This window comes from Protopterus annectens, chromosome 15.part0, assembly GCF_019279795.1.
Source record: "Protopterus annectens isolate FY-2018-M chromosome 15.part0, PAN1.0, whole genome shotgun sequence".
Lineage (NCBI taxonomy): Eukaryota > Metazoa > Chordata > Ceratodontiformes > Protopteridae > Protopterus > Protopterus annectens.
The window spans coordinates 280,237,493-280,258,145 of NC_056749.1; positions in this window are offsets into that span (position 1 = coordinate 280,237,493).

Genomic DNA, 20,653 nt, shown 5'->3' on the forward strand with positions numbered 1-20,653 from the left:
ACTTTGATAGGCTTGTTGCAGTACAGATGAGGGTGGACTCATCAACACACTGCACAATAGTAGCTTGTCTGGTAGCTTTTTAAGGAAGCTCTATGGCCAAGGGTCATCAATTTAAGAAGGGAAATATGCTTTAAGTGATAAAAAGTAGTAAGAAAAATAAAGAAGATTATGGTGGGATAAAATGATTAAGTAAGAAAAAAATGAAGATTATGGTGGGATAAGAAATAATAAGATTACATTTTGGGATGGTTGTGCCTTGTGTTGTCCTGTGCAAACTGTGGTCACTTGAAGGCTAAGATGACAACTGAGAACTTCTGAGCACATAGAGTAGTTACCGGCTGCTTGGTGGGCACATCTGTAATCTGAATGCATTCTGAGGCTTATCACACAGCTATAGGCAGCTCTGGGCACTATTAAGTTGCACTAGTAATACTAACAGGGTCTGGGAGAAGGAGGAGATGTAAGTACAAATGTAAGTCAGGACGCCTGCTTTGGTAAAGTGCCCATTGTGGCCCTAAGTGCAGCAGTGCACAAAACCATGCAAATCACATAGTTAAATTCACAGGAGAACAGCAAGGAAAGGCTCATTAGAACACACCAACCAATGGCAGTACACTGGGAGTTGCCAAATAGCAAGCACATGTCTGGAATTAGTCTGGTCTAATTTCTCTTGCCATCATAAAACAAACCAGTAATCTAACTTCAAGCAAGATCACCAAATTAGCTGCAAACAGTACACGCTTAATCTGTGTAGTCCAAAAATGTAATAGAGATAAATAGTGCAACTTCAAGCAATTTCAGCAGTTCAAGCAATTTAATAATTTTTAGAGCTTTTATCCCCAGGCCTCCATTAAAAAGGGGCTTGTTTGCCCAGTCATACTTTCCCAGTAAACACACATAAATAAATAAATAAATAAACAAACAAACACACAAACAAATTAATTAATTAAAATAAATAAATAAGCCACTTTCCTAGATGAATTCGGCTGTGAAGTGTAGAGGTCAGATCTGGATTGTGCTGTCACAAAATCAGTTAGCATATGGCTCAAAGAGTAGTAACTCTTTGAAAAAGAGGCAAGAGCAAAGGGCACATCCAGGATTTCAATCCAGGGCTTCTCACACCCATAGTTAAAAATCATACCATAGACCAATGAGCCAGGCCAAATGGAGGTGAAAGGAATCAAACCTTATGCCCTTGATTATAGGAAGCAACTAATTGATAGCTCAGAGCTTTAAGCATCTGCAAACTGCTTGGAGGGTTACAAAAACAGTTGAGGCAAACTCGGAGAGAAACCCATAGATGGCCCATATCCCTGCAAATGAAGTGGGTGACATCTCTCCTAAGGACACAGAAGCATGCAACTGTCAGGCTTATGTCACTGCATGTCTGTATTCTTAGGAAAGATTTAGTGGCACTTTCAAGTTATTTAATAAATACAAAGTGTGCTGTAATCTATGTCTTATATCCTATAGGAGGTACTACTGTTTTGGTGTCAGACTAAGGGATGAAGAAGTATTACACTGAATCCAAAAGTAAATGGACTGAAAAGTAGCAGCTGATGGACACAGGTGATTAATTAGCTGGCACAACAGCACTAACTTGCCTTCAGTGCTTGTCAGCCTGCAGTTTCTTAATTCCTTGTCATGTCAAAAATAAAATCATTACAGCCCTCTAGACTCAGTGGTAACCAAACAGACAACAAAACTAAAAAAAGCCATATGAGCAGTCATGCAAAACAACACTGTTTTTCACTCAAGAGCTATATTCTTGTTAACAAGGGGCCTCAGGAGTGCTTGTTACCATAGTTACCTTTGGAAGAAAAGAAAAAAAAACAACCACATTGTGCACAGTTTCTTTTAAACAGCCTTATGGTATATGGAAATGGGAATGAAAACAGACATTATGATAATACAAAGGTCTTTCAAGATTCACACTGTGGATTTCAGGAGTCACATAAGTTTCACTGTCACAATCACCTACAGGACAGTGGAAGAGATCCAGGACAGCGTAGGAAGTGTTGCTGTGAGGCATGCAGAAATTATTTTTGCTCTCCTGCAACTGTGCTGTCATTATTAGGTTAGCTCAAGAGTATAAGCAGGTGTTGGCTACTGCAGAAGAAAATGAGTAGCCTACATCCCACAGTAAGGTTACAGAAACTGGCAGAAAATTTTCTTCACTCCATATAGCTATTACCTGTGTGTACTTCAAGTCTATTTGATGCAAAGAAAATTAAGTGGCTAAAGTATAGAGCCACAATATTCAAATGTACTTAATAGAGACATGAGTCCAGTTAGAGTGGGCAAAAGAGGAATGGCTGAGCAAGATGCTCTTGAGTTTGACATCTTGACATAATAAAAATGTGCGAAGCAGAGATGACATCACCCCATTTTCAGTGACTGTACTGGACTGCACCTTGTAGTTATTTCTAAGTTGTTCCTATCCAGTGAAATAAATGCTTGTGATTCTGTGAATAGCAACACTTTGAGTCCATGGTCAGTCAGAGACTTATTTGTGTGTGATATGTGTGCATGCATTTGTGTGCATGCCTCTGTGTTTGCTTGTGTGTGTGTGTGTGTGTGTGTGTGTGTGTGTGTGTGTGTGTGTGTGTGTGTGTGTGTGTGTGTGTGTGTGTGTGTGTGTGTGTGTGTATGTATGTGTGTGTATGCACTAACCTTTATGTATGCATGTGTGCTTACATATATGTGTGTTTGTGTGCATTCATGTGAGTGTGTGCATGTGTGTTTGTGTGTTTGCATGAATGCCTATTTGTGCATATATTTCTGTGTTCAGGTTTGTAATATGCCTGTCTGCGTGTCCCATCATACATGCTGCTCACAGAGTTAATCAGAGGGTTATGTCATATGCTGATATAGTTCACTGTGTTCAGATTTGTCACTGGATGGGAGAGGGCATTGTGTAGATAACTGCTACTGTATCAGTTGAGTGGCTGAGCACTGAAGAAGATGTATACTGGAAATTCTTGTAAATGTGAGGTTCTGGTGCAGCTTTTTGGGTAAAGCTGAAAGAATAGGGTTGAAATGGGAGTAAGGTGCATGTTGCTTAAGCAGTCAGGCCCTGAACCTAAACAAAGCAGTGCAGTGCAGTGCACTGTTTCACTGTGACGATAGGTAATTCATCTGCTCGAGCCCATAAACTGTGAGGATAGCTTAAGGGCAAAGTATTCTCCAAAGCCATCATTAGCCATCATTTAATGTTATTTTCCACTGAATGGACCCTGACTATTCTTCACTAGCAAGTTGACATGCTGCACGATCTATAGCTTCTCATCACGCTTCTTTTAAGGTGGAGTTTAGCCTGACAAAATTACTCACTCAGTTGATCTTTGACAACAGGATGGTTTTCTCCTGACTGGACAAGTGACTAACACAGCTTCTCTGCAAAATTGAAGGTCCAGGAAGAGCTAGGTAATTACAGATCAGTAAAGATGACATTTGTGGAACAGATAATGATGGAAAGGGATCTAAAGGAGTTTGATGGACTCTCTAGAAGGCACTGCATTGCAGTGCTGAAATCAGCACAGATTCTATGAAGGGACAGACTCCTTGACAGATCTGACATAGTGATATTAATTTGCAATTACATGGAATGCAGGGTGTTGAGTGGATGTACCATACCAAAGCTCCAGTAACATGTTTTTCTGCTCTCACCGTTTGCATGTCCTGAAGTCCACCAAACACACAGTCTCTTTAATTGATCCATTCTGCCTCCCTGCCACTGGTGTATATGTCACATAAGCAATTAGTGCACAGACTCCTCTGTCTATCGTGAGGATCCTTATCTATCTATTTATTTATTTATTTTACATTTGTTGACTGGGCTAGTCTAGCTGGATACATGTCCATTTTCAGTAGAGGCCCGGGGAGAAAAGCTCCAAAAAACAAAAGAATAGAAAATCCATACATACATTTAAAAAAGTGATAGCAGTTAAAACTTACCCAGAACTAAAAAAGCAGTTGTTATAAAAGAAAAAAACATTTTTTTTTGTATATAAAAGATGTATTAGTCTAAGGAAGTAATAGAACTAGCAGTAATAATCAATGGGTATTGTATTTGGGATACAATATCTATGTATACATCATTATATATATAATAACATGGTATTTAGATTCTTAAGTCAGAAATTATTAGGTATAAGAATAGTTGTAATTTGAAAGGAGAAAAGTTAGTCAGGGTTAGTACAGGAGCAGAGCCAGTGTGACTTAAGTGTGTGACTTATCTGCATTTTAGTGGGGGAGGGGGGACTAAGAACCAATAATCTCAGCAACCATCTAAGCCATTATCTAAACTATGTGCTATTATGCATGGGGCTATCCATTTATTTGCACCAGAGGATGTTGCAGCATTAATAGTATTCCCACACTTCAGTTTCCCCACCCTCTACATCCCAGTGAGAGGCTGAGAGCAGCTGTCAGGACCTTAATCCTTTGTCATGTGGCAGATCATTGCCAGCACCAGTAGGCTGGCTAGACTCAGTAAGATTGCGACTCCATGCCATCCCATTAAGCAGAATGGAAAGCTGAGAGGACTTCAAGAAAGAAAGAAGATGGTAACATGTGGATAGAACTGGCTTTCAGGAGTAGGATAACGCATAATGCTGAGAGTTATTTTATAATAGCCCTGGCTATTGGCTATTGATTTGTGAGACAAGACAAGAGTCAGTTCTAAGCCCTGTTGAGGTGCTTTCACATCTGATTTATTTTATCAGCTACAAAACAGATTCAGTTTGTTAACAGATGATACCAGGAAGTGGACAGCAGTGGACAATAATTCTAAAAGTTTAGGAAGAGACTTCTTGACACTCTTCTGAAGGGATCCACAGAGTTAATCTGTGGTTAAATGTAAAACTGTACAAAATATTCTATGGAACTGGAAATCCCAGCAAGTAGTATTCCCTGAGGAGGGTTGGTCTAATCAAGGCATGAAAATGAAAGAGGAGTAAAGAAAGCAGAAGAAACTGTGCCATAGCAGTGAATGCCACACTCAAAATGGGAAACTGTGCCATAGGAGTGAATGCCACACTCAAAATGGGAAACTGTGCCATAGGAGTGAATGCCACACTCAAAATGGGAAACTGTGCCATAGGAGTGAATGCCACACTCAAAATGGGAAACTGTGCCATAGGAGTGAATGCCACACTCAAAATGGGAAACTGTGCCATAGGAGTGAATGCCACACTCAAAATGGGAAACTGTGCCATAGGAGTGAATGCCACACTCAAAATGGGAAACTGTGCCATAGGAGTGAATGCCACACTCAAAATGGATACCTTCCGTCAGTATAAAAATGCCTTTGCAAAAAACAGTAAGACGCTGGAATGCATCTCTACAGGAGAATATTCTAGAAAGACACAATGAATATTGTCATTGTACAGGACATTTGTGACAACTCATCTTAAGTACTTGCTCCAGTTCTGAAGACTATATATGAAGAAAGTCTTAAAACAGAAAGAAATTTCAAAAACTAGTGATTGAAATATGAGATTTTAAAGAATTGGTGTATGAATGCAGACTTCAAGCCCCTGTCTTTCATATACTGAAAAAGAGAAACACGTGGAGTATCTGCTGACTATGCAAGATTGTTAAGAGAAAGGTAAGATAAGTAGGGGCTGATGAACTGGATGATTAAGAGACAACATTTAAATATGAAACCAGGAGAAAATTCTGTACTAAAAGAGTGATCATTATGTACAATGATCTGTCACTGGTCATGCTAGAATGTAATATAGTACAGGCACTCCATAGAGAATGGGACAGCTGGGAAAGGTGTCAGAGCTGAAGCAGGGGTACAGCAGCATGCTGGGCTAGTTGCTAATATGGCTGGGCTAGATAGGTACCTACCTCTGCCCAGCACATTTTACAGTCATATCAAAGGTTATAAGGAAACACAATAGTTCACATATCCTCAAGTTATTTTGTTGTGGTGGGGGGTATTAATTATTGCAATTATTCGTCAATACTGAGGTTGCTTTGCTTTTACACAGTGTTACTTAACATTATGTATATGACATCCATCTAACATACAGAGAATAGTAATCACTCATAAAAATAGTTAGCATTCTAGCACTTTTGGAGAAGTTAAAATGATACAGAGAAAAATACGCTTTTGTGATCTTATGTGTTTTGGTTCCTGATTTAAAATGATTATCACTTTACAAGACGAAAGGTAATGTAACGCAACTTCTAATCTTCTTAAGAAAGTTGGCCTTGATATTATGGTCAGTGAGATTATATTATCTCTTCTTAAGGTTATATCACAGATCAGTATTCTAGGAAGGATATCAAAGTGATAAAATATAATAGAATGTTTGCCAGTTCAATTTTCCTCATAGGGTATATAGTTATCTAGAATACAGTTAACAGCTTAACTCCAAAATTAATCAATTTCACAAACTCTTTTTAGGTTTGAAGACTCTTATCTACTTTGCAAAGCCAAATAGGTTGATTTCAATCACCCAGTACTGGCTATATTATTAAATGCTAAGAGCATGAATAATTGGGTCTATATCAGAACATCAAAGTATTAAAACTTCGAATGTTCTGATATCAAACACTATTCAGTGAACGCTAAGAATAGCGAAGCTGCAGAACAGCTAATTCTTTCCTCGGGAAAGAATTTGGTTGGCTGTTTCTGTGGCTTCGCTATTCTTAGCGCTGTGGTGGAAAGTTACGGGTTGGGTTCAGGTAAGTGTGTGATTATTTGTACGTTAGGGTTAGGGGCGGGTTAAGTGAGTTAGGGTTAGGGCGCGGATTAGGTGAGTGTGCGATAGTGACAGACCTTAGGGTTAGGGTTTGGGTTAAGGTAAGTGGGTAGATAGTAGTGTATGTTTAGTTTAGTGTAGCGTTAGATGTAGGAATTTAAGTGTATGTGTGTGGTTGCTGTTTGTTTGATGTGCTTGTGTTGTGTGTATGTGTTTCAGAGCAGCGAATGTTTTCCATGGGAAAAAAATTCGCTGTTCTGAATGTTCGATATTTTCATGTTTAGATATTTTGGGGCTGATGAAATAGCATTCACTATTTTCATCTTTCGATAACGTGATATAAACATGAATAATTATACACTTCAGGTATTTAGTTTAACATTTTATAATAAGTCTACTGTGGCAGTCTGGAAACTAGGAGGAAAGAAAGTGCTAAAGATGTAGAAGGTTTTAACAGTATTTTAAAAGCAGAAGAAGCACCAATATCCTGGAAAAAAGCTGTGGTGGCTGTAATACCTAAAGATAGTAAAGACCCATCATATAGGCCCATTTTGATTCTAAACCAAGATTATAAAGCATTTATGTTAATAACAGTTAAAAGAATATCAAAGCTGATCCCAAAATTGATTGATATGTATCAATGTGGTTTTGTGGAGAGGAGGCAAAAATTTGACAACATTAATAGAACAATGATGATCCAGAGGGAAGCAGAATGTAAGAAAATACCACTGTTGTTGGTGAGTCTTGATGCAAAGAAAGCATTTGACAGAGCATGCTGGGATTTTATGAGCACAGCAATGGAAACATTTGCATTCCCTGACACAATAATAAGGTTACTTAGGAGGATATATGAGGGATCAGAGGTGAAAATTAAGTGGGGGTTCCTCTCTGATAAGTTCTGTTTGAACTGACGAACCAGGCAGGGGTGTCTTCTTTCCCTTTGCTATTTGCATTATATTTGGAACAACTGGCAAAGAAAATAAGAGACTCAGAAATTTAGGGATATAATTGGTAATAAAGAAAAGTTGACTTTATTTGCAGAAGATATTTTCTTGTACCTGATAAAATTACAAAAGGACATCTCAGTTTTGTAGAACATTCTGTGACAGTTTCAAGTCTTAAGTAAAACCAAAAGCAGTCTGTTAAGTAAAAGTTGCTGCGAGCAAAAATGGATACACAAATACAAGAACCAGCAATTTCCACAGCACCACAATAAAACAAAAAGACATCACACATCAAAATAAAATTAACACAGTGCAAAATATTTAATGAACAACAAAACAACAGGTAAGCACTTTCACAGTTTTAGGAACTGCTTCATCTGACCTAGTGTACAAAAAACATTCAGCTTTTTAAACATAGTCCAATGGCAAGCTTACAGAAAGACATAATAATTGATTAACAATTAAGTTAAAGTCATTTTAAAGCACTAGCAGACAGTCATGGAATTCAATCTTAATACAACAAAGAAACAATCAATAAGACCAGTCTTAGTTACAGTTGCAAATCTAGGCTCAGTCCATTTAATCCTGGTGGCTTGTCTGTTTGAAGTTCCAGAATCCAACTCTGTTGCATTACTTCTGTTCTATTCCTGATGTCACTGACCCTCAGACCAACATACATAAGCTCTAGGGCAAAACATCTAAACTTGTGCTGTTGGCTCTAAGCTTTATCATGTTGGGCTAAAGCATTGTTTATTTTAAAGTTTTTGATATCATTGAGTTGTTCAAGGATCCTTTCTTTAAAACCTCTGTTGGTTTTGCCTCTATAAAAGGCATAACACTCTACACAGAATGCATAATAAATTAAATTTTAATTTTACAACCAGCAAAGAATGAACATTCAATAGAATGATGTAGTGTAGGCTGCACAAAAGAGTAATTAGAAAATATATGCTGGCAGGCTTTACACCTGCTGCAGGGGAAAGTGTCCCTGCAATTAATAAATGTATGCTTTACATCTCTAGTATAACTCTTATAGCACAACTGTCTTTTAAGAGAAAAGTTGTTTACAAAAACAAAACTTCGGTGTCTCGTCTACCAAATTCTTCATTTCACTACAAGATGATAGGATCCCCCAATTCTTTCTCATTATGTCACACACCAAATTAATATCAATAGAAAAAGTAAAAAAAACACTTAACCTCTCTCTTCCCACAGGAACTAATAGCGGTTGATCTGAGAAGTAGGGTCTTCCTTTATCTGCTCTTTCAGCCCTAACATTAGCAATACAAGCACTGATCTCTTTCAGAGAATAACCTCTCTGTAAAACAAAATCTGTTAAGTCAGCAAAAAAACATTTCTAAACAAGTGTCATCAATGTGTAGGCACATGGCCCTGAGAAACTGCCCTTTGAGTATATTCCTTGGAACATGCCTGGGGTGTCTGCTGTTTTTATGAAGAAGAGTATTCTTTCTACATGATTTTCTATAAAGTTCTGTACTAAAGCTACCCAGGGTGTCCCTAGTCATTCTGACATTAAGGAAGTCTATAGATTCTGAAGAGGTCCTCACACTGAACTTCAAAAAGCATATAGTATTGTGTAAATAATCAATAAATTCAGTAAACAAATCAAAACTGCCATCCCACAACAGAAAAATATCATAAACAGACAGCTTATAATAAATGCTATGTTGGCAAAAAAGTATTGTTGTTCAAGACATAGATAGCTTCCCAATAAGCCATCACAAGATTGGCATAGCTATTGGCACAAGCTGTGCCCATAACTATACCAACCTTCTGTAGTGAGAAATTCTCACCAAATAAAAACACATTATTATTCAAAACCAAATCAAGTAAAATGCAAACTACTTCAATCTTACTGCTAGTAATAATGTCACACTGTTGTAAAAACATTCTCACATAGTCTATATGGATAGAATTAGGGATCACTGTAAACAGTGAAGTGACATCCAAGGTAACAAACATTAACCTATGATCCATATTAATACAAGTTGTACTTCTGTGCAAATCAATCAAAAAATCTTTAGTGGCATCAAGTACAGGGCAAAGCAATTTCTCAATATATATTGAAAGGGTTCTGATACCCAACATCTGCTTGACAATATTGGGCACATAGGTGGTTTAATCAGACTCTTGTGCATTTTAGGGAGCCCATATAGTATCAGTGTGACAGGATGCTCAACATGAAAATATTTATGTAGATCTTCAGAAATCATCCCTGGCATTACGAGATCAACGATCAAGAATGTTACTTTATCAACAATAGCTGTCACAAATTGTTTACAAATAACAAGGTTGGTAGATTGATCCTCCAGCATTTCCTCCATACTATTGAGGTAAAACTCTCTGTCCATCACAACAATTCCACCTCCCTTATCAGCTGGTCATATTTCAATGGAATTAAGCATTTTGCACTCCCAGAAAATATGTTCCCAGTTACCTCTTTCTTTCTAATCATACTTCTAACATTTGCTATCTACCTGAGGAAAAATTCTTTGGAGTCTACTTGGGGTGTAAAAATACTTATGTAAAGACTTCCAAGCAAAGATTCCAAATCTTCTAGGTTTTGTTGCATATTTGGGAGACATACATATATCCCCATTGTTTGTTTGTGAATTGCTTATCCAATATCTCTTCCCAATCCTTTCTAACCTCCTCTGATTTATTCTTATAGTTATCATTCTCTACTCTACTAATTATTTCTTTCTTAATGGCAACTTCTGTTCCAGATTCTACTAAAAACTCTACCAGTACTGGTCTTTCATTTAGGACCCCCACCCTATTTCTTTCTTTTTGCCTATACTCTGATATCAATCCTTGATAGGGAAGGCAATCTCTAACCTGCAGTCCAAATAAATTCTTGATGTCTTCCCATTCTATTACCTTTACATCTCAGTTATTTGCTCCCAATAGCATGGTTCTTTTGCCAGTCTTCCAATAAATTCCAGCCCCCTCTTGCTTATTATCTGTATGCTTAACTGCAGTCATCCGTATTGGCAGAATCTCTTTTCTCCATTCCCGTGTTGGCTTAGTTCTTAGAATACATTCTTCTATTTTATGAACATAATATTCTGTATGATTATTGTTATTCTGCTTAAAGGTCTGTATCCAAAATTCTAGTCTCCCGTTGTTTCTTGAGCTTCCTCCCTGTTTCATCATCATCTCTTTCCACTTTGAATTATAGTTTTCTGCTTGTGCTATGTAGCAGCCTTAACCGTGTTGCTCTGAAATACCCCTTCAAATTGGGTAATCCCAATCCATGCTGTATTGGAAGAATAAGCTTATCCCACTTGATTCTTGGCATCTTCCCCTCCCAGATAAAACCCTTCAGCTCTTTATTAATTAAGATATAAAATATCATTATGCTATTTGCATCTAACCATATAAGGGATCATAAACCCCATACACAGCCCATTTATCAAGAAAGCTCTTACAGTTATTAATTGTATAAACCTGTCTTATGCTCACAAAAAATAAATTACATAATCTTGCAGTTCTTATGTTAAAATAAATTATTTAAAATTTGTATAATCATTTGCTGCATTTACATCTTTGAGTACAATATGGGCAGCATAAGAAAGTAGTATCTACTGTAATGGCTAACGAGTCACTTTTTAACATTTGAAGAGCATAATCATGTTTTAGTGGAATACCCTGTATATTTTTGTACACAACGTTTACTATTTTAATCTGTCAACATATATCATATCATTTTAACCATTAACTGTAATATAGAATTAAATATTAGTTTTTTGATTTCTTGTGTCTACTTCCATTTTGTTTTGTTTTATTTTATACCTGTTGACCAGGTAAGTGTGTATATATATATATATATATATATATATATATATATATATATATGTGTGTGTGTGTGTGTGTGTGTGTGTGTGTATATATATATATATATATATATATATATATATATATATATATATATATATATATATATATATATATATATATAAGCTATAGCACTTACCCCCACAGCCTTGACTCAAACACAATAGAAAGAAACAGCTACAACAATTGAAAAGATGTTTTAGAAAACAAAGCCATAAAAAATCCTTGGGGTAAAGGAAAGGGTCTCATAGTGGAGGAAGCATTACTAAAAATAGAACCCTCTTTAGGTCTACTACTGTCACAAATATCTTGAAGGGACATTCTTACGAAGGATTTTTTTTTTTAATTCAAACTAACTAGGACTATTTCCAATGCACTAGAAACAGTGAACCTTACTGAACTGTGACAAGGAGTGAATGTACAACTACAAGAGCAACCTGCTCCCACTGTCAGCATGGTTATATAAGAAAATAATTAAAAAGCTAGGCTCTCTACTGAAATGTTTAGACTCATAATATCAAGCTGTGAAATGACAAAAAAAAGACTGAAAACACAGGAGAACAGCGAATCATTGTTCTCCTATAAGTTGCTTTTTTTCAGATGTGAAGCGCCCCACACCCCTGGTGTATGTGGGGGGGGGATCCCCCTACTCAGATTTATGCATACCAACTCCAAGATCACATACCTCACAGAAAGGGAATATCTCAAGAACAGCAGTCTTGGACTTAATGTATATAAGTTGGCATTTTTTGTCATTCAGTCTCACTATTTCAGGATTCACATTAATTTCAAATGGTTACCGACAATTGCCAGATAGAACTTATGAACATCTTTACACAATTAGAAATCATGTATAGATACAGTCTAACAAAATCAAACATTTCATGCTTTAAATTCCAGGAAAAGGTCAACAAGCTTCTATACAGATGAGAGTGGGACTCCTTACATGACAAAAAGGAGTTGTTAGGCAAACCAGAGTTTCCTTCTACCAGGTATCAGCCTTAACGACTATATCCATCAAACTCCAAACTAAAGCTGAAAAAAATTGACTACAAGAGGTATTATCATCTGCAATTTACTAGACAGCAGAGTCATTCATCAAAATCCTCTGTAAGCTTTGCACAGTTCCCAGTACTCGTCCAAGGAGAACAACAGAGCAACAGCCTTTAATCACAAACAAATGCAATGTTTTTGAAAGAATGAGACAGGCTCAAAACATAAATAAATAAGGCCTTTGACTTCAATTAAATGATTTTTATAAGAGACTCAGAACATGTTCTTCTCAAGATTTGGTATAGGATTGCTTTATAATGGTTATTTCTTTGTTTTTATTTCTTATCCATAGTAGAGCACTGATTCAATGTAATGTTTTAAATGGAATTTTATATTTTGGGGTTTTTATTGGTATAAATAATACTTAGATCCTTCAACTCACACTAGGTTTTGTATATACAGATTCCTCGAGGTTGTGGTGTTGTATGCTTTCTAACACAAGCATCTAAACACTTAACACATTTGTTTTAATTAATGAGAGGTGTTTTTTCCCATTTACTCTAACTCATTTCATTTCACAGAAAAGGATACACAGTAATTTTAATAAGCCTGACTAAGTTGGCAATACACAATGGAATAAAGCAGTCATCTGTACCCATCTTTCCTGTGAGACTTTCATTAAGTAATCACACAAAATCTGTTGTATTGTCAGTTGGAATGTTTAAGATTGTTTTTGATGTCCACGTAGCTCCCATCCCCCTTTTGGCTATATTTAAAGTGCCGTATCCAACCTTGGCAAGCAGGGAGAACCCCAATCTGCTGAACTGGTCACCACTCTTAACATGAAGATGACCACTACCTTGATTTTAAACAGGAAGACAGGTTTGAGAAAAGTGTGAGCAGCCTAACGTGTGAAAGCATTTAAATGCCAGATAGTGTTATGCTCCCTGAAAAGCGTACACCTAGCCAGGCATTCAGCAGTCCTGAGCAGATAGCAAATAAGAGGGTGAAACTATGGCTAGTTTATTTTATTACCTTGTTTGTGCTGCATGCCTCAATTGATGAGACATTGATGCCTTTACACACTGCCCATCTTCATCTAGCCCTTTTGGAGGGGTAAGATCATGTCTTTTCCCCTGATGCTTTTGCCTTTAACAAACAATTTTAGCTTATAAAAAACTTTGCCCAGGATGGTTTGGATTCTTTCACTTGAATAGCTGTTACAGGATATGGTCCACAATCAAACTCCAGTGGCTACTAATACTTGTAAGCATTAAATAAAACTGCTACCTAAATAAAAAAGAATAGGCTTCACTAATCAGGATGATTGGGAACTTAGGGAGCATTTTCCTTACTTGTTTCAGGGTAGCACCTACGACAAAGTTCCAAAGAAAGTACATTTTAGGATAATGCAGTTCCCTTACTAGCTCTATGTTTACTTCTTGAATAAAGTCTTCGTTTGCTCTTATTTTTCCATATTATCACTGTGACAGGTCCCTACTTTGGACCAGCAATCAAGGAGACTCAGTCCTCACCAATGACTCCAGTGAGGGACAGTCACTAAGAGCAAAGATAGATTCACACACTATTTTCAGATGCAGCTCCCTGCACCAAGCACAATTTTCCTTAAGAGCACACAGGAGGAAGCATGCTGCAGACCTGGGGATGGACTCTCTTTCTCTCTCCAGAACCACACAAAACTCCACACTGACCACTAGGGAGCTCTGTGTCCCTGTTCCCAGCAGCTAACACACAAACTTGGATATTTGATTTTCACACACACATACACACCTGGGAAAAGCTGGCAAATATTTACTAGCTGTGCCCCTTTCTGCCCAGAATTTGAGGTAATCATGCTGCCACCAGTCAGCTACCCTAATGCTCTTACAAAGGGTACCCAATTATACTGTGTAAAATTAATGCTAATACAAATGGTAGGTTGTGACCAAAGCAGCAAGGATTTCAGGAGCAGACACAGTGTCACTAAAACAAGCACAAGTACTTTCAAGATGTTAAAAGTATTCTCTAAAGGACCAGCCACAATGAAAGGTGTTAAAATATTTAATGATAAATAATAAAACAGAAAACAGGAGAACAGTGAATACAATAAACAACAGAGTTTCAACCACAGAGATATTAAAAGATAATACAGTTGGATAGTTTCTCACAGATGCAGAAAACAATATTTGACTATTCTCACTAAATGTTCCTGACTGACTAAAGAATTACTGTTCCCTGACTACTTACTAAAGCAAGGCAAGCCAATGTGTGCTGAGTGTCTTACCAAAGCAAAAAACAGATGATGTGTCTTTTTGTCTTTGTGGATATGTGAGATGCAGTATATATATCCTGTCAGAAATCTTTCCTGTCAGATTCTAAAGTGCTGCTGTGAGGGTTCCAAAGAAACCAGATGCTGGCTAGAGGTTGACATCACCTTCAATCACCTGACTCTGGTACAATACACACTCAGAGCTTTGCTAAGATCTGCGGCAGCATCTGAAAGGTATACACAATTTCAAACTTTCCACCCTTCCAGAGTTCTCTGATAAACATACACGTTTGATCAGTTAGAACAATACAACCTAATATACATGCATACATTCTTTCTGTCCAGCAGGACCTATGTTGATGAATTTTTAACACAAGTAACTTTACAAATATATTTTTAACTTAAACATCTGTACAAATCAATGTGATAGTCAATTAACATAAAATTCTTTACAAAACTCCACCTAGCTGTGCTGGCATATGTACACATGTTCTGCACTACTCTCCCTAGCGCAGATGGCACTACCGCATAACATCACATCTCTCCACCCCTTTGAAAACTCAAGCTAGTTTTTCAAGTAACCCTGGAAAAACATTGCTTGAGAGAAATGGGCCTGCTTAGGACCACTTAACCCACACCCTGTCTTGACAGCCCATCTACATTGGCATTGCTGACCCCATTATGGTGCCAAACTGTTATGTCATATGCTTGCAACCCTAGGTGCCACCTTAATAACTTGCCATTTTGCTGGCTGGCTTGATGTAGCCACATTAAGGGATTGTGTTCTGTAATCATAATAAAGTTCCTTCCATTCAGATAGGGCTGAAGTTTCTGCAGTGCCCATACTATGGCTAGACATTCTTTTTGTGCAGCTGCATAACAGTCCTCACTGGGTTGGAGTCTATGGCTGAAATATACAACTGGGTGCTCTTCTCCCTCTGAGGAAACCTGGCTGAGTACAGCCCCCACCCAATGGTTCAAAGCATCCACCTGCACAACAAATTATTTGTTGTAATCTGGACCGGCTAACACAGGGAACCCTCCCAAAGTCCCTTTAAGCTTTTGGAATGCCTGCCATCCACTGCAAATATGCAGCACCAGGGCCTCCATATCATGGTAAGACTTTATCATGTTAACATGATACAGTTTGTGCCCCTGCCGACTGCCTATCAGGTTTACCATGTAATTAACATCACTGATCTTCCTTACCACTTTGAAGGGTCCCTCCCAAGCTGCCTGCAGCTTATTGTGACTGATAGAAATGGCCACCATAACTTGCTATCCCACAGCATACTCTTGAGCTCACGCATTCCTGTCATACCAGACCTTTTTCAGCTGTTGGGCTCCTGCCAGGTTCTCCTGGGCCAAGCCCATGATCTCCCTAAGCCTTGTCCTGAGGTTTAGGACATATGCCACAACAGACTCCTTGTGGGATTCACACTCACCCTCCCACTCATCACAAATCAAATCTAGAGGCCCCCTCACCCTATGCCCATACAGCAACTCAAAAGGGTGAAAAAACTGTGAATTCCTGGGGTACTTCTCTGTATGAAAACACCAAATGGGGCAAATATTTGTTGTACTCTCTCTTAAACTAGTCTGAAAATGCCCATAGCATGGTCTTTAGTGTAGAGTTTAACCTCTCCACAAGACCATTAGTCTGTTGGTGGTAGGGGTGGTTTTTAGGTGCTTCACCTCACAGCACTTCCACAGAAAAGCCAGCAGGTCTAACATGCAATTGTCACCTCTGTCAGTCAGTATTCTTCTCAGGAAACCTACCCTGCTGAAAATCTCTAATAAAGCCATCTCCTCAGGGTATCTAGTAGCATAATCTACTACCAACCAGATATACTTCTTCCCTGTGGAATTTAGGGTACTCAGAGGCCCTACAATATCCATAGCTACCCTCTGAAACAGCTCCTCAGTCACAGGCAGAGGCATCAAAGGATCCTTGACCTTGTCTCATGCCTTGCCTACCTTTTGGCACTGCTCACAGGTCCTGCAGTACCCTGCTACATCCCTTGCAATCCCAGGCCAGTAAATGTTCTGCGTAATATGTCTCTTAGTAAGCTTTATCCCCATATGACCTGTAAAAGGAATGTCATGGGCTATGGCTAGAAGTGCCAGACGGTAGGCTCTGGGCACTACCAACTGCTGTATTACCTCACCCTCTAGCCCTTCCTCATGGGTCCACTCTCTGTACAGTAATCCTTTGTTCCAGTATACAGTCTCCCCTTTTCCTTGAGAAACAGGTGCCTCCTCAGCTACCTCTCTCAAGCCTCATAATGCAGGGACCAAAAGCTTACCTTGTCTCAGTTCTACCTTTGTGACTCTTCCCAGCTTCCTTTTCACTGGAAACCCAGTCTCTTCCAACAGAGGTGCCTCATTGTCAGCCTGAGTACTACCACTTACCTCTGGCCTTTCAGTCACCCTGTCCATAGGAACATCAGTACCTACCGGCATCTGTATCTCACTTTCAGGTTCCCTGCTACAGAGTAGCTGCTTCCCTAAAATAGCCACCTCACCAACCCTGTCTTCAGGCATGAGGTCTGTCTGGGTCTCCTCCAAGCTACCTGACCCAAATGCCTGTTTCCAAGCCTGACTGCATGTAACTGCATGCTCACGAGGTACTGCATTATCAAAATCATTCCCTATCAAGATATCTACAGAGATATCCTCAAACACACCTACCTGCTTGCTTCCTTTTCTACCCTCCCAGTTAAGGTGAACCATGGCCAAAGGTAATTGAAATGGGGTCCTTCCTAAAGCTCTTACTGGTATGGACTGCACAAGCAACTACTACTCCTCTTTAACCACTGCAGGCTTCACAATGGTTATGTCAGAGGCTGTGTCTCTCTTCAAAGTGGCCTGTTTTCCATCCACTAAGATAGGATACAAACTTCAGTGATAATTTGGTACCCCTGTTGTCTCCAGACAACTTACCACTGGCATACTGTTATTCACACTAACTGGCCCCTTTAGCTTTTTTCCCCACCTTGCCTCAGTAGACATTCATATTTTGCATGGCCCCGCTGTTTACATTTAAAACATCTAACCCTTAGTCCTGGCCATGTACCTGAACTAGTGGCTTCCCCTGTTACTGGTGTACTCTGTTGGGGTGGTTTAGGCTGCCCACTATGTGTTCCCCTATAACCATATGCATTACTGGGTATCCCCTTCTGGTGCAGTGGTGCCCTGCTTGCTAAGTAGAGATCCCCTTTTCTCCCCAACTCATCTGCAGAGTTACACTCCCAGTTTTCCAACCAGATTCTCATGTCCTCAACCAAAGTGTTAAGGGCTTGTTCCCTCACCAAAAGGTCTGTCAGCCCTTTAAAAGTGGTGACCTGACACCCACTCACCCACCTATGAAAATAAGTGCTTAACTCTAATATAATTACGTACACTTTCATCTGCCTTTCATCTATGCTCACAAAACTTTTTTTTCTGTAAGCTTCAGATGTTAACTTAAAACATTCTAGTAAACATTGTTTTACTTTATCATAGTTTAAACAATCAGTATCAAACCATTTAGAAACAGCAGTTACAGCTTTACCATGGAGTAAGGGGGTCAGGAACTGTACCCAGAGCCCTTGGTCAACATTATACTGTTTACATACCCTTTCGAGTACATGAATAAAATTATCAAATGTATCACCATCTGTAAACTGCGGAAGATATTTACTGACCTTTATTGCTTCTGGGGTTTGGTTATTAACTTCCCCATCACTTCCATGACCCTGCAAAAGAGTCAGCATCTCCCTCTCATGTTGGCACTGTTTCTCCTTTTCTTCTGCCTCCAAACATCACAGTCTCTCATTCTTTTTGACCTCCAAATGCTGCAGTCTCTCTTTGACCTCCAAACATCACAGTCTCTCTGCTGATTCTACTTCCAAATGTTTGGCCTCCAGTTCAAGTCTCTTTAACTCCAGATGGGTTTTTAAGTCCTCTGAGGAAGAGGTGAACTGCCCTGTTTCTGAAGACTGCACATCACCAGACTGGTTGTCTTCTGGGTTGCTGGTCCATTCTGCAGCTGTGACCAAGGCTGAAATAATTTCCTATTTAGTCAGGTTAGCATGCAGCAGTCCTTTGGCGTCACACACATTGGCCAACTGGTTCTTTGTCAGCTTGCTATCATCCTCTGCTGACATCCTTGCTTGCTTTCCCTGACTAAACTAAACTAACAAAAATAAATAAAAATTCTTGTGAAAATGAAACTCTGTATGTTTATTTTACAGCTGCAGAAAGTATACACACCTTCAGTGACAACTGCCCACTGGCTACTGAAGTTCAATTAATGTCCAACCCAGCTGCCACCAATATGTGATGGGTCCCTACTCTGGGCCAGCAATCAAGGAGGCTTAATCCTCATCACTAACTCTGGTGAGAGATGGTCACTAAGAGCAAAGATAGATTTACATAGTATTTTCAGATGCAGCTCCCTACACCAAGCTCAGTTTCCCTTAAGAGCACACAGGGAGCATACCCCAGACCTGGGACTGGATTCTGTTTCTCTCTCCAGACCCACACAAAACTCCACACTTACCACTAGGGAGCTCTGTATCCCTGTTCCCAGTAGCTGACACACACACACACACACACACACACACACACACACACACACACACACACACACACACACACACACACACCTGGGAAAAGCTGGCACAGATTTACTAACTGTGCCCCTTTCTGCCCAGACTCTGAGGTAATCATGCTGACATCAGTCAGCTACCCTAAGGCTCTTACAAAGGGTACCTAGTTATACTGTGCAAAATTAATACTAATACAAATGGTAGGATGTGACCAAAGCAGTAAGGCTTTCAAGAGCAGCCAGAGTGTCACTAAAACAAACATAAGTACTCTCAGGATGTTAAACATATTCTCTAAAGGACCAGACACAATGAAAGGTATTAAAATATTTAATGATAAATAATAAAGCAGAAAACAGGAGAATACCGAATACAATAAACAATAAAGTTTCAATCACATAGATATAAAAATAATACAGTTGGATAGTTTCCCACAGATGCAGAAAACAATACTAGACTATTTTCAAAGATACACAGTAAAATACAACTCCACTAAGTAACTGGCTATCAAGCAAGGATCCAAGACCATAAAGACTCCAAACAGCTTTAATTAAAAATGAATAAGCGCTTTCTTCCAACTTAACTGGCCTTCTTCAGATTCAAAATGAACTTCAAATTAATTATATTCTTAAATAGTCTTTATTACAGGAAATTGATCCAAAAAACAGGAAGTAGTACAAAATTCACTAAAAAATACATAATTATTATTATATTAAAAATGTTGCTAAAATTCATATTGTGCTAATATATTGAAATGTTTCGAACCTAACACATAAAAAAGTTAAAAAGACTTTCAAAAATATATTGCTTCCTGGACTTAAAACTATAAAGCCTTAGACTTCAAAACTGATTTTAAATAAATATATTCATTAATACCAGGGGGGATTGCTGCATTTAGCTTCAATTGCCATTTAATTTATTTTTCTTCAAGCCGAAGTTTCAAATCACCACCCCTGGGATTATAAACTACTTTGTCCAATATTGCAAAGAAAAAAGTATGGTCAGAATTGTTTGCTGATATGTGTCTGTATAAGGCATTATTTACATTTTAATTTTTGATATTATATATTTGTTCATAAATTCTATTTTTCAAAAGCCTATCAGTTTTCCCAACGTAAAATGCTGGGCAGGCCGAACACATAGCCAAATACACCACACCTTTAGTCTTACAATTCCCAACCTGAAATTCAGTCTTGCTATTACACTCATTTTTCAAGTAAACATCTTTTCCTTCATATATATACATACACTGATTGCAAGCTCCACATTTTTGGTACCTTT